Source organism: Sapajus apella, unplaced genomic scaffold, assembly GCF_009761245.1.
Source record: "Sapajus apella isolate SASKATOON/1434 unplaced genomic scaffold, GSC_monkey_1.0 scaffold14, whole genome shotgun sequence".
In the NCBI taxonomy this organism is placed as follows: Eukaryota; Metazoa; Chordata; class Mammalia; order Primates; family Cebidae; genus Sapajus; species Sapajus apella.
Window position 1 is genome coordinate 33,819,594 of NW_022436954.1, and position 16,211 is coordinate 33,835,804.

General features: G+C 38.3%; 1 long non-coding RNA gene across 1 annotated transcript in view; it reads left to right on the top strand.

Moving 5' to 3' along the window:
• Positions 1–591: 591 nt before the first annotated feature.
• LOC116555185 overlaps positions 592–16,211 on the top strand; it is a 62,683-nt gene continuing 47,063 nt past the window's right edge. The window contains exon 1 of the long non-coding RNA XR_004270417.1: positions 592–973. This is a non-coding gene — a long non-coding RNA (uncharacterized LOC116555185). The remainder of the gene's footprint in view (positions 974–16,211) is intronic.

A 16,211-nucleotide genomic window follows, 5' to 3' on the forward strand; every position in this document is an offset into this window, starting at 1 on the left:
TTTTCACTCTAGCAACTGAATTATGCAAATAATATTTACTGAATGCATACTATGAGCCTACTATGCTATTTTATTTAGTTTATGAAAAAAATATTCAATGCACATTGATTGACATCTTCAGGTGGACAAAAAAGGAATATTCAAAGACATTTTCCAGTAAAATTTCATCAAACAGTCTTCATTAGTTAATCTTGACTCTCTTTTCATATCCTTACAAGACAGATGGGCATCAGCTCCTGCCCTTTCTAAGTAATGTAATTCCCTCCAAATCTCTTCCCACTCTGGAGCTGTTTACCTTTGTGAAATTCTGATGGCTGAATCCTCACACTTATTATTCTGATCAGCCCATCAAATGTTTTCATTTATATCCCTACTCTTTAGAATATAGAGGAAATTTATATAATATTTTTTTTCACTTTCACAGTGATTTTTCTCACATCCTTCTCAAAGATTCCTACCATGGGTCTTTGAACCTAAGGTCCATAGTATGTCTTTTCCACAGCTCAGCTGGGATTTTGTTAATCATTACTGTTGGCTTATTAGAAAACAATGACAATATTCTTGCTGTCATAATTAAGTTATCAACATGATTGTTATTCTTTTTCAGGGTCTAGTTTAGATACTAAAGTCATGATCAAACCAAGGCTTCTGCTGCCCTTGTGATATTTACTTACCAATGGGGAAGAAATAAAACAAATAAATATATAGTCATATAATGTGTAACAATATATCAGGCATTAGTAAGCTTCAGGAAGCAGAATAAAGCAGGGTAAAAAAGTTGGCACTTCACATAGAGTGGTCATGGAAGGCATCATTAAAGAGGTGGCTTAAGCAGAGAGCCAAATGAAGTGAAGTGAGAAGCCATATGATTATCTGGAGAGGAACATTCCAGGTGAAGAAAACAGCCGCGGACATGATTGAGGACCAGCAAGGAGGTCGTTAAGACTGAAGTAGAGCAAACAAGGGAAGAGTGGTAAGAAACAGCATATATGTCTGGTTTTAATGTAATTGTCCATTTATATATCTGTTTGCCACACACAACTCTAAACTCCTACTAAGCACAGCAGCATCTTCTGCTTCCACATTTCCAGTGCCCAGCATAATACCAACAAAGAGTGGATGCTAAAATGCTCAGTAAATATTTATAATAAATGATACAGGCATGATTTAATTATTGGAAACTCTGTAAGTGATTGTCAGATTTGGAACCAAATAATACATTCTGGTTAGGCCAGATGTGACATGTTTTAAACACATGTAACTACAGAAACAATGTTGCATGGATAATAAATAGCGAGTCTTATGTTTTGGTGTTTTTCCGTCAAATGAGATTACTCATTTGAAAAGCATTGAGGTGTTACAGAACTGCTAGTGGGCATATTTTTGTATGTGATTCCTAATTAATTTAATGTGCTAAATGTGCTAAGAATGTTATCTTATGACTTCTGTGACTGAGAAATGTAAAATACAAAAGAAAACAGCGATGAAGGGTTAGGAAGTGAATGAGGCAAATCCATTGTTGAATAACAAACATGGTAATTACACCAGTGACATCTTTGGCACTGAAATGACCAAATAAATTATTACTTGCCTAATTATCTTGTTTTAACTAGATATTGCATAAAGATATTTTTCTAGACATACTAAGGAATAATCTTTTATATTTTTAGAAATTTTGAAGTTTTCAGCAATATTATAGTTAAATCTCAAAGTATCCTTCATGTTAAACACTCAGAAAGGTGATATCACAGGACTAAAGTCACAGGTGTCAGGCAAGAACTTCAACTCAAGTCTTTTAATTCCCAATCTAGCGTTCTTTCCACTTAAGAAGGATTCAGCCATTAATAAGAATCGAAGAATCATTTAGACAACAGCAAACATGGAATTAAAACTTCTAAAAGTGGCTAACTGTAGTTTTTTAAAAAATGTCTGGGACAGGACAATTTTAAGTAGGAAATAGTCTTAATTTTATAATCACATTGAACTAGCCATGAAATATATAAACATATATTGCATGCAAAATATAACAATTTACTTTTATTCAGGATCTCAACAGAACAGAATAAAGGCCATTTATTTATTTTAGTTCATTTTGAGGACATTTTAATTTTTTTATCTAGGCTAGACTTTTATGAATTTGCATGATTCCTAAAAAAGAAGTTGTTGAAGGCTCTCTTTATGTAATATACATAATTTAAATCCCTATAATTATCAGACTATAGGAAAGAAATCACCATACAATGGAAATATACTCTTAGGACCACATGTAAAATTTTTCTTCAATTTAACATCCCTTCTTTTTACTAACAATGTCTTTTCTACTCTTGATATTATTTATGTTGATCACTTTTTATTGTTTGTAAGATATTAAATATCCAAAAATACAATGTAAACACAATGCAAATTAACTACATATAAAGATACACATCTTGTAAGAGATTTACAGCTCTATGAAGTATGTTAAATTTTCAATGCAGAACTTCTCAGATCTTCCCACAGTCATTCACTGACTCAGGAGAATATGGTAAAATTAGATCAGCTAATTAATACAGAAGAAAAATCAGCAAGGATGATGAGATATGCATTTCAAAATAGAAAAAGTTTAATACCAAAGGATAAGAGCAGTCCTATAGAAAATTAGTGCCAATACAGAATATTTTTGCAAAAGTGGCCCTCTTAATTATCATGTTATAAAAGTCAAATGCAAACTAAAGTTTCTAATATTGTATTGTCACACGATTATGCTGAAAAAAGTTGCAACGTGAAATCAATGCTCAATATACTCTTTGTCCTAATACTAAGCACATAGTTGCAATAATAATTTAGGCATTATTAAATGTAAGATAAAGTGTTTTCAAGGTTTAAAATTGTAGAAAACATACAGTGGCTACTTCGTGATTCCTTTATAAATCACCTCCAAAGCAAAAAAGGAACAAAAAACAAGAACACAAAATCCTTCTTCACCAAAACTACAGCAACTAGAATGTAAATAGCCTACATATGTAAACTACACATGCAGAATTCTACATATGTAGAATGTAAATACAGGGAAGAATGATAATTGAAAATTATAGGGTATGGAAATACAATGAGTGAGGATATCCATAGCTTTAGATCTCAAACAAACCCAGAAAATGTTATTTATCCAGAGTATGTGTCACATCTAGGGAAACAAAACTCATCAGAACAAAAGGTGAGTGGTAGGGAAAGTATATAGGTTTTAGTATGAGCTTCCATAAATCAATTTAAGCATAAAATCTAGATTCTTGGACAGCATGACAAAATGTAAAATATATGGAAAGCAATCTGTCGGTGAGGCATAGAAAAGAGATACATTTTATATTATCAACAGTACTAGAGTACAAATTTAAGACTAAGAAAATTCACTCATCCTTCTCATCCAGAATAGAACTTTTGTTGCTCCCTCACATTAATCACCTGAAAAACTCTCCTCTTTAAAGACCGCATACTATAGAGCTATCGTCTATATGCCATAAGAGAAAAGGAGACAAAGGATAGGATTTTTGTAGCAGAAGAAAATCATAACAATATGTATCACTATGAATTTTTTTTCTTGACGGAGTCTCGCTCTGTCACCAGGTTGGAGTGCAGTGGCACAGTCTCAGCTCACAGCAACCTCAGCCTCCCAGGCTCAAACAATTCTCCTGCTTCAGCCTCCCAACTAGCAGGGACTACAGGCATGTAACCCCCATGCCCAGTTAATTTCTGTATTTTCAGTAGAGACGAGCTTTCACCACGTTGGCCTGGATGGTCTCGATCTCCTGACCTCGTGATCCACCCACCTCAGCCTCCCAAAGTGCTGGGATTACAGGCATGAGCCACTATGCCCTATCCACTATAAATTTTTACAACATAATATAGCAACAACTTTTATAAAACAGGAGCACAAAGGAGACCTAAAAGAGCTCAGGAATCTATGAAATGTAAACAGAAGATAAAGTGTTAGTATAAATAGCGCAGAAAAGAAGTGAAAGAAAAATTAAAGTCAAACTGGGCCAACAGGAAGTTTCTTTGAATTCCAAAAAACAGAAAAAAGTAAAGATAACATTTCCTAATAGAAGTATCAAAAAAGAAAGGAAGCAAAGGATGTAAGGAGGGAAAAAGGGAGGGTGGCAAGGAGGGAGGGAGGAAATGGAGAGAAGAAAGGAGGGAAGGAGAGAAGGAGGGAGGGAAACTATAAATGACAAAAAGAAAACAACAAAATCTACCTCTAGAAAATTCTAAACCTCTCTCGAACAAGTATTAGATGAAATAAGAAATTTAAAGTAAAGCTGAAAATCATTTTTTAAATAGCCATAATTTATAGTCTATATTTATGAAATATAGCTAAAAAATGCTCACAGAAAAAAATCATAGCTTTAAAAACATGTCAAAAGAAAGAATAAATGAATCATTGGAGAATAATCATTATTTAATAATGAGTAATAACATACAATAAAATAAAAATAATGAGTAAAAACATGTAATTATTTCCATAAATGTGGCAAAGATGGGTTCATATAATTTAACACCCACTCTTGAAAATACCTCTTAATAAAATAGGAATAGGAGGACTTAGAGTCAGCATCTTAATTAAGGGGGTAACAATGGGGACTAGTTCCATAAAGTAAAATGTTAATTGAGAATGTCTTTATCATCATTAGTCTTTAACACTGTGGAAAAATTAACCAATGCAATTAGGAAAAAAAAAGAAGTATATAAACATTTAAAATGTGGACTAAATGATTAGTTGTACACATAAAAAATGATTTTGTAGGAAATCCAGAGCATAGATAAGAAACTATTACAAAATAACTTGCTATGGTATCTATATATAAAATTTATATACAGAAAATAATGAGCTTACTATGTGCCAATGAAACCATTAGATGAAAATATCTCCGTTTACAAAGTCGACAACATAAATTTCAAACTTAACAAAACTCATGTTGATCAACATGAATACAATTTAAAAATGCTCATCATTGGCTCAGAAGTAGTAGACAAAAACATGAAAAGGTTTGTCATGATCTTGGATGAAAAATTCAAAATCACATACTTCAGTTGTGCTTTAATCAACAAATGTAGTGTATTTTCAATTTTTAAAAAAGCAGCAGATGTACTTGGGAAATAGAAAGTAGAAAAACATTAGTATTTTATAAATAATAAACAACAATAATCCAGTATTTTTTAAATAAAGAAAGAGTGCTAAAAAGAATAATTCTGTCAGATATAAGACATGTTATAGAGCTGCAAAAATTTTAAAATGTGCTATATTTAGTGAAAAGATCATTTCTGGCTCTTGTCTTAAAGTTAGCAAAGCCAATGATTATTGAGGAATTGGGTCACTTTCTTTCAACAATTATTTACTAAGCAGTAGTAAGCCCCATATCAGGCCCATGTTAAGCACTAAGAGATAAGAGTTTCATGATATATTCTTAGGTCACCTATCCTCACAAAGCCTATTACAGCTAGTGCTCGACTTACGACCACGACTGGCTCCGACAGACCGGTCGTAACACGATTTGGTTGTAAGTTGAGTAGGCTATATGCACGCGGAGATGGTAGTGCTGCCGGAAGCTGGTCCGCACTGTCGTACGCCCAGCTGGGCAACGTTTGCGCTGCCAGACACGGAGCAGTCGTGGCTAGCGATTGTGGTCGTAAAGTCGAATGATCGTTAAGTTGCATAGGTCGTAAGTCGATCAATACCTGTATCTGTCTGTCTTTTTTAAACCTTGTGTTGCTGTTGTTTTGTTATTTGTTTGTTTTTAAGAGACAGGGTCTCGCCCTGTCACCCAGGCTGGAGTGTAGTGGAGGTTGAGTGCACTGCAGCCTGAACCTCTTAGGCTCAGGCAATCCTCCTGGCTCAGCCTCCCAAGTAGCTAGAACTCTGGGCATGCTTCATCATGCCTGACTACTGTACAGGTATTTTTATTTTTTATAAAGACAAAGTCTTATTATATTGTCCAGGTTGGTCTCAAGATTCTGGCCTCAAGCAATCCTCCCATTTTGGGATCCCAAAATGCTTCAGTTTTAGACATAAGCCACTGTGCCTAGCCCTTTTATGAGTTTTATAAAGTTGAAAAAGTCAATTACCGATTTTCTTAGCCTCTCATTCTAGGGGTAGCCATGAGTCATCATTAGGGGAAGTACAATGGGATGTTCATGATAAGACATTTCTTTCCCAAATAAGAAAATGGTGAATGAGGAGAAGGCTCTCACCACCATTGCAGTCCTCTTGTTTTCTGATTTTGAATGCAGTCATGACTTCTGGATCTGTTACAGCCATCTTGAGAGCATGAGTGATAACACTATGGTAGAAAAGCTCAGGAAAGACCAGAAGGATAAAGAATTGTCCAGGTCCTTGTTAATATTGTCAAATAATTGAACCAAACCAGCAGCTAGCTATCTCCAAACTCACGTTATAAGAGAAAAATACTCCTATTTAGCTAAGCTACTGCTAGTAGGGCATCCTGTTATTTGAAGTGGGATGCATTCCTAATTGAAAAGATGAATGTAAAAAGCAATAAAAACTGGGCAGATATGGTTCCAGCTTTTACAGAGTTTAGCATAGTATAAGGAACATTAAAATACAACATTAAAAATTGATTCCAATTTTGTTACTAACCCTTGTTTAGACTTTGTCTCTCCCTGTCCATTGTTTAGAAATCATTTTTTTCCACCAATTTGTTTTGACTCATACAAACTCCATGAGTTAGCCTAAATGGGGTGTGTGTGTGTGTGTGTGTGTGTGTGTCTATGTATGTACATACATATATGCACTACTGTCATGGAACATTAAATTGAAAGAATGGGCAGGAAGTAATAAAGTGGATGTCTGTGCCCCTGGTGAAAATGGCATGGAGAAGGTTGTGTCTCTTAGGTTCTGATGGATGAATTCCAGTTCAGTAGTTAGTGGATAGCTAGAGAATTTACCACTGAATTTTGTGGAGGAAAAGACAGGGGCTGCCTTACATTTCATGTCTTCATTAAAATGGCATGAGTGAGTAGTTTTAACTTCAAGCTGGTTTTCCTTCACACATGACCTGAGGCTCCAACCAAGAAGCTATGGTTTCTTGACTCTCACTGGACAAAAGGTTTTGCCCCCAAGAACACAAGAACACTCACACATATGGGCAAAGCCAACCAGAATTCTCCGTGCAAAAGTCTCCTCACCATTCTTTGTCATGTTTATTAATTATCCTTTCATCAGTTGGAAGACAGTGGGCCCCCTGGAACGCCAAGCTGGCTGAGGTAGGCACCGCATTCATCACCGGACAACTGGTGGAGGCTGACATAATGTATACAGATCCAATTCCAGACAGAGATAACCTTCCGTGGCAAATGCTCATAGCCGTATGGTTTCCCAGACACCCAGTGCCTAAAAGACAGGTTGACCTTTTCAAGTTTAGCTTATCAAGATACATGTTCACCTCACCAGGAAAAAAAAAAAAAAGGAACTTTCTGCCTATGAGTTCAACACAAGAGGTTTCTGCCTTACCTGTGGATACACCATCCATCTTCAGATTTTTAGTATGAAGTGGAGCCAACAAGATACTGCCTTGTATATATAGCTCAAAATTTAATTCACTCACTTGCTAAAGCACATATAAAATGCGATCATATATTTGAAAAACTCTTGATAAACACTAAAATATTATATCTATACATGATATGAATATTAGGAATCCTAATATAAAACAGTGATGGTGTTATATCCTTGTTCAAAAAACATAAAAGCCTCCTATTTCCTACACAATTAAGTTTTAACTTCTAATCATTAAGAGAGAATGGTTATCCCCTTTCCCATGGTCTCTATAAAAAATATGGGGGTTCTTCAAGTCTACTTTCCAAAAGACAGTCATACTGAAGGCACATTTGCTGTCCTTCTCTAGTAAAGTAATTAATATAATTGGTGAAAACCATAAACAGAGAGTGAAGCCACCCCACTGATCAGTTGGCAACAGATCACGGAACCCAAGGGGAGATTTCTGCTTTTCTGCTCCAGCTTCATCTCCTACAAACAGATGGAGGGAAATCTGGGTCATGTGGCCTCAAGATATAGGCTTCACTCTTTTCTATCTGTTTTCAGAAAGTCCTATCTAAAAGTGGTCCCTTGCCCCATCTGGCTCTTCAACCCAGAAACTTGAAAGTAAAAAGGGTGAGTAGGTGGAAATCAAGCACCAACCTACACTGAGGCCCCAACATCCTCAGGGACCTCCAAAGTCCCTGCCTATGTTTCTAGCCCCATCTGTCCCACATCTCCATGGGTTTTCAATGCTGTGATCATGCTGCATTAGTCAACATCCCCAAGTCGTGCCTCTTCTTTCCTTCCCAGTGCCGTCATTTATGACGTTTCTTCAACTTAGAATTCTCCTCCTTCTATTTCTGCTTTTTGAGACTATGCGATTCACAATCCTAGTTGCACATTAGACTCACCTGTCAAATTTTGAAAAATGCAGTTTCAGAGCCTGTCCCCAGAGATTATGATTCAACAGGATCAGAGTGGGACCCAGGCACGGGGAAGGTGTGTGTGTGTGTGTGTGTGTGTGTGTGTGTGTGTGTGTGTGTGTGAGTAAAGCTCTCCAGATTGTTTTAAGGTGGAGCTATACTTGAAAGCCACTGATTTGTCTTCCCTCAAGTCCTACTTCCTCTAGAAGGCCTTTCCAAAAATGCTTTTAGCCAAAAAAAAGTAACATCACTTATTACAGGTATTAAATGTTGACGTTTATTGACATATTCCATGTGACAGGCACTGTGTCAAGGGTTATTCACACAGACAAGCTCTTTTAAAGGCAGGTATTAGTGTAGTCAATGAGAGCTGGGATCCAGATATCCTGGTTTGTTTCTTAGATCTTCCACTTACTAGTCATATGACATGGGTAAGTTATTTAACTTCTCTGTGCCTCAGTTTCTTCACTTGTGAGAAAAATAACAGTTTCCATCTCATAGGGATGTGATGAGGATTAAATGAGTTAGTATTTACACAGGGCTTAGAAAAGAACATGGCATGAAGTAAACTACTATAGAAGGGTCTGTTGAAGAAATACATTTCATTATTTAAAGTTCACAAGAATCCTATGATACTGAGGTTATTATATCAATTTTATAGCTGGAGAAATTGAGGCAGTCTTATTTAGAATCTGTGCTTCTTAACCACAGTTAGGCTACTCCACACATAATGAATAGGAAGAGTTTCAGGCCAGGGACTGAAAAAGAAAAAAAAAAAGCATAGAGAAAGGAACAGAGAAATAAAAGCAGAAAGCAGAAATGGGAGAGAAGAAGCAGAAAACCTAAGATAAAAATTAGGGGAATGCATTATCAGTTTACTGGTTAAAGTCTGAAGAGAGGAAAGAGAAGTGTGGGAATGCCCAGGTTTCCACCGTAAGTGATGCATGGGTAACAATGGTATGATGAACTGACTTGGATCTTTCCTTCTCCAAAAGTTCTGTAACAGTGCAGGGTTACAATTACTCAGGGACTCTGTTGTTTTCAATAATAATTTGGGGAGAATACAAATATTCACCTGATTGGAGAAGGGAAAGGGTATGCTTTACATAGTGTTTCCCAGAGCCACTTGAGGGAAAGAGCCCTGAAAGCATTGTGTAGGAGTGTGTCAGAGAGGAGCCTGAAATCCCATTTCTGATTGGGACATCCAGTCAGTGTCTAGTTTTGCTAATTAGTTCCTGAGCTATTGAGATAAAGTAAAGAGCACAGGGAGATGGTATAGTGATCCAATCTGGAAGACAGTCCCAAGATTCCAAGAGGCACAAAATCTATATCTCCTCTTTGCACCAGAGTCTCTCAAAGGGTAGATGTTAGGCTGGAGATGCAAGCTTGCTGGAGGCTATTACCTTGTGGAGCAAAGAGAACACTCATCAAAGGACTGTGTGCCCTGAGGCCACCAGCTGGAGGTTACCAGAAGACCAAGTGGAGTTTCCCAAGTGGCCATTAGATTTCCATAGAAAGATGGTCATGCACAGTGGCTCACATGGGTCACTCCTATAACCCCAGCACTTTGGGAGGCCGAGGCAGTCAGATCACTTGAGGTCCGGATTTTGAGACCAGCCTGACTAACATGGTGAAACCCTGTGTCTACTAAAAATACACAAATTAGCCAGGTGTGGTGGTATGCGCCTGTAATCCCAGCTACTTGAGAGGCTGAGGCAGGAGAATCGGTTGAACTGGGATAGGCGGAGGTTTCAGTGAGTCAAGATTGTATCAGCGAGCCAAGACTGAGCTACGCCAGCCTGGACAACAGAGCAAGACTCCATCTCAAAAGGAAAAAAAGAGCATTTAGTACTCAATAAACAGAGACTATAAAGCCTATAAAGTAGGCACTATTCGTATTTCTAAATTTGATATCTGATTTAACCAATGCCCAGATAGTTCAATATCTTCAGCCAGCTCATGCAGTTACCCAGAGACAGTCACTGCTAAACACGTCTTCTGATTCCTTATTTAGTGCTAACTTGTTTCATTCCTACTCTTCAAGTTGCCTTGTCTCCAGGTTGGAGCTACAGAAAGAATTTGGTAATTCACATTAATGCAGCAGCGTTCTAGAGCAGGTAGTTGGACAAGCAGAGCTGCATCCACTATCTAGAAACACTCTCCTCAAAGCTAATTCTAGGCTGTTGAGTATCTGGTCATTGCTACACCTCTCCATCATGCTGCATTACAAAATACAGCAGTGTGACTTACTTTCAACACCAGCCACTATGAGCCAAGTGGCAGTAAAGAATAGGCTCCCATCATGGCCATTGCTGTGAAAATGCCAGCAGCAGGTGCAGCTGGGATGGAGCTTATCAGGAAAAGGCAATGTGACCAGAAGTGGAACTTCAGTTCCAGAGTGATTATGTATAATATAATTTCTGTGTTGAAAAATAAAGGAAATTTTATCATATTACATTACGCCCAAAACCATGGCTGTCTTCTGAGCCAGAGAACCAAAGAGAAAGCAGAAGCAGGATTTCCTCAGGCACCTAAGTATACCATTAGCCATGCATTGTTAAAATACCTGCAAGTCATCTTCTAGACTTCAGGAGGGTAGGAGAAAGGGGCCAAAGATGAGGGTGTGAGCCATCTTAGTGTTTCCATTTCTATCACTTATACTATCTTTGAGAAAACTTTGTAAACCAAAGCTATGTGGGAGGCTTAAGTAATCTGAAGTTGGAGCAAGATGCTGTTCCTTCTGCCACTGCTACCACTGTACACCAGGCCCACAAATTTTACTGAATAGTGGCACCAGTACTGCCGTGACTGGATATTGAATACCACTTCTACCATTGCCACTGTGGAATAAATTCTAAACTGCTGCTGCTTCTCTGTAGAATCTGGTTGGTCAAGGTTTAGTCACATATCCTGGTCTCCAGGTGGTTACCAGATTTAGCAAATAAAAATACAAAATGCACAGTTAAAAATTTCAGATAACAATAAAATTTTTTCCATGTATTTCCCATGTAATATTTGAAATATACTGAAAAACTGTTGTTTATTTGAAATTCACATGTAACTGAGTGTCCTTAATGTATCTGACAATCTTACCCCAAGGGACCAGCGGAAAGGAAAAGTGAGAGTCTGGCTTTTGATGTCTGGCACATAGGATGGTAAACCCAGATTTCCACAAAGATGCACACGATGATGAATTTTCCAAATATAGAAAAGAGTTTATTATGCTGTGCTGTCAATGATAGGTATATCTACTCTTCAAAGTCAAATTAATATGTCATCCCTTGTCATAAGCAATATAAAAAAAGAAGTTATTCTAACTTCTCAGGGACACATTTGTAACCCAAACACCTAGAGGATAGGATGAAGCAGGCAGAAAGCCATGTTCATGTTTGCTTCCCATGAAAACCTGTTTTTTTGCAGATGTGTTAAGTACAAGGCATTGGATATTTTACATATTTTTTAATGTCCAAGCCTGGGCTTCATCCAGGGATAAAAACGTGCAGAGGGTACAGATGTAACTGGCTACAACTGCATCTGTGAACTCGACTGGGCTGTAGGGTTTCCTCAGCCATAGACCTTTTAAGGAATTTCACAGACAGAGAGTGTGGACGCCTTGAGTAGAGGCTGTAACTCAGGCTTTGATGAGACAGTTTCAATAAGCACCACATAACCATAGTGCTTCAGCAGGCCCAGAAGAAGCATGGCCTTAAGGAACCCTGCTCTAGTTTTGTGAGACAGGTGCTTCCACTAGACCCCAGGACTGTTGTCTGTGCCTGTGCTGCTGGATAGGAGCTATGCCTGGGAAGGGCCACGAGCCCCTCTGATATATAGCCCAAATAAAGGGGAGGCATTATTGTCCTTGAAAGGCACCGTCTTCCAGATAACCAGAACTATGTGTCCCACGCCTGTGGGGCTTTGTTCTCAGCAGAGTGTCAGATGCTGTCCAGCCTTGGAATGTAGTTGCTCCATGCAACCAGTACCAGGTGGGAAACGGAATCCTCACTGGGCCTCTCTCCCAGGTCACCACAGGCTTCAAAGTCTCCCCAGGGCAATCCAATCATTCACCTCTGTCTTTTACACATCCCCTCCATCAATCTTTTCCAAACAGAAAAAAGGAAAATGACGTTTTCAAAGTGTTGCCCCTTCCTACCTGACACTTTTTCTAGGCAGTTTCCAAAGGAGCCTCTTTTTAGAGCCCTCTTTTTTGTGCTAGATGGGGAAAGGAAAAAATGTTTTCTAAAAGCCTCACTGTGATTTTATAAAAATGTTGAAGATCATTCTATTTAATAATGTCCTCCCTACTCCATCCCCAACACGCACACTCAGACACTCATAGATATTAAATCATTTGTTAGCTTACTTGTATTCACAAATATTTGTTAGGTATGTTTATCAAGAAGTGCCAAGTACTATGCTAAGCATGAATGATATAAAGATGAAAAAGATGAAGTGATCTTGGCCTGCACAGAGTTTTCTTCTTTATATACCCCACAGAAATAAGTATAAAGCTTTACATATGGTTCATTCAATTAAACTAGTATTTAATGAGTAATTTGAATTCATCAAGAGAATAAATTCACTATGATAATTAAATCTTATTAAGAAGATAGATGCCCTTCCTTCCTTCCTTCCTTCCTTCCTTCCTTCCTTCCTCCCTCCCTCCCTCCCTCCCTCCCTCCCTCTCTTTCTTCCTTCCTCCCTCCCTCCCTTCCTTCCAATACATATTTATGAAATGTTCACATTGTGTCAGGTGCTGTGCTGGAGGCTGGGTATCCAAGAATGAACAAACTCTCAGAGGAGTCGCTCCTGTAGTCGTAATTACAATCTAGTGGGGTAATACACATTAAAAGATCATCTCCAAAATGAAATTATAACTGCAAACTGTAGTAAATTATGATCATCTCTGTTGACTGAATGAATAAATGCTACTATGAAAGTATTCAACAGAGGAGACTGGTAAAACCCACAGGGCTGGAGAGCTTAGATTTAATTTGGCATATGACAGTATTACGGCCAAGTAAGGAAGAGGAGGGAAGTGGGGAGAGCCTATCATACACCAGGCACTGTGCTACAAATTAACAAATATTGTTTCAGCCTTTTGAGGTATTCATTATTATCTGCATTTCATGAGCAAAGAAACTGAGTCAGATATTTGAAGTAATTGGTTCACCATCAAAAGTAGTGCTAGAGCTTAGATCTGAAATCAGAACTGCTTGACTTCAGAATCTACGTTATTTTCATCACACCACATTCCCTCTCCCTACAATTACTAGGGTGCCACTTTTCAGCAAATAGGCAAAACAGTAAACATGATAGTCTCATGTCCTAGCAGCCTGTGCTTTGCTCACTTGGTTCCACTTTGGCCTTTGTGTTCTTTAAACATGTTCCCATCTCACGGCCTTGAACTTGTCTGTATGTTTTTGTAGCTCTGTCCCTCGCTTAGTCAAATGTTTGCTCAGCAGTGACCTCCTTAGAGAGGCCTTATCTGACCATATTCACGAAAATAGTGCCTGTCAGTCTGTTTACTCTCCTTTATTTTCCTTTATACCACTTATCACTATGTGACAATATATTAGATATTTGTTTGTTGGTTGTCACTTCCCCGTAAAATGTAAGCTCTAAGTAAGTTAGGGAATGCATAAAGCAGGGTCTTAGCAAAAGATGAACTCTACTATGATGGTTTAACTGAAAGGATTTAAAAAGAAAGGTGGACACTTTACAGTGGTATTTAGGTAGATTTAAAGAAAACAAAGAAAAATGTTGAGACATCTAGAAGTGTGGGGGAAAAAATGGAAGCCATTACCATCCCTAGGCTTAGTGGAGAGATAAGGGGAGGAAATACTGTTCCTGAAATCAGTTATTTCTGGAGCATAAAGGAGAGGCTGGCCAACAGCAGCTGTGGTCATAGAGGAGATAGCCAATGCTGGGGCATCTCTGAGCAGAGAGAAATCCCAGGCAAAATACTCCAATCTCTCGCCACTCCACCCCTGCATCTTTTGCATTTCCTATATCATTGGCTAAACCCAACTGGAATCCAGCCAGTGAAGTTACACAGGTGCACTCTACAGTAATCCGACTCCGAAGCACACAGCGGGAAGAGAAGGTAGAGAATAAATCTGAGACTAGAAGCGAATAGGGAATAATCAAATATAAAGACTTCATTTGTTTCGTTTGCTTCGTTTTCCACCATCTAGAACATTGCCTCCCATACTTTGAATGGTCAATTATGTGTGTGCATGAAATTTTTTTTCAAATGCCCTGTGAATGAGAAAGACAAGAGATGGACATCAGAACACACAGGAGCAACACAGGTTTGGTTCAATGAGTATTTCTAACCAGGCGATGGTTGTGAGCATGGAATGGAAAACCATACCTGAAAGCTGCTTCTAAAAAGTGACTAGATTTCAGTTTGTTCAGTGTAAAACACTTCTGTAAAGTCTAAAGGTCATATAAATTGTGAAACACAGATCACACCTACAAATGTGAGGGAATGCCTTCTGCATGCAATATAAACCAACATCCACCCATTCAGTTGGTCTGAGCTGGTGTCCAGGTAGAAAGGAGAAGAAAGGAGTTGAGGTTAAGTGATCACGCTGGCTGGTATCTAAGCTGTGGATCATCAAGATGCAAGCAATGGAAATGCACTTAAATGTGCTGAATAACAAAAACAAGAATATATCGTGAGGACACAGGGCTATCTAAAGGGACCTAAAGGAAGGAGATATAGGAGGGACTACTGTAATTACTCTTTTCACCTGTATAAGACTAGATGGTCTGTCAGTCTTTCAGCAAATATTCTGACACCTGTATAAGACTAGATGGTCTGTCAGTCTTTCAGCAAATATTCTGAACTCTTACTGTGTGCCAGGCACTGGGTTAGATTCTGAGGTAAATACAACAGAGTCTCATCTCTGCTTGCCTGGTCATATTTAAATATTCTCTTATTCTCTGTCTCTCTGTCTCTCTGTCTCTCTCTCTCTCTCTCTTTACCTCTCTTTCCCTGTCTCACTCCCCCACCCACTCTCTCATTGGCTTTACTTGGTTTTGTGCAGACAGCCTAAACTAGCGGCTCTCGCCCCTGACATGTCTTTATTGACTTTCGAAGGCTAGTGCCCGCATAAATATGAAGTTTCTGTGTTTTTAAGTTCCAAACAGAGAGAATCTAAGGAGCTAACTGGGGGTTCCTATGATCCATTCAAACCATCAAGCAGACCAGTGGTGATTCTCACCCATTCAGCACAGATAATAGAAGCATACTCAGTAAAGAGAACATGAGCAGAACTGGAGAGAGGAGACATTATTGGTACAATGGGACATCTCTTCTTCATCTCCACCCATTCAGCCTTCCCATGATTTCTTCATTTGTACACACCATGGAAAATGTGCAAGGACAGGATTTGAAAGAGGATATGGGAGGGTGCGTAGGTGAATATAATATTCTGGCTCTGGTTATGGATGCCCTGTGAGTGGAACGCACACCCTCTGAGGATTTATTCTCCCAGCTTGTTTGTAGAATGTCCACGCATAACTCATCAGATGACCTATCTACCCACAGACTCTGCCCTCTGGGTCTGTCACCAACAATAAACAGCATGATACATGACAAAATATGAAAAAAGAAAAGGCATTTGTGCCTCTGATTTAGTTCTGACTAAATGAGCAACTACAGTGAAGACATGCAGATCAAATGGAAATTCCTGACATTAGTCCATACTAATGAAAACATCTATGGTATAATGAAAGATACAAAAAAAATCCTT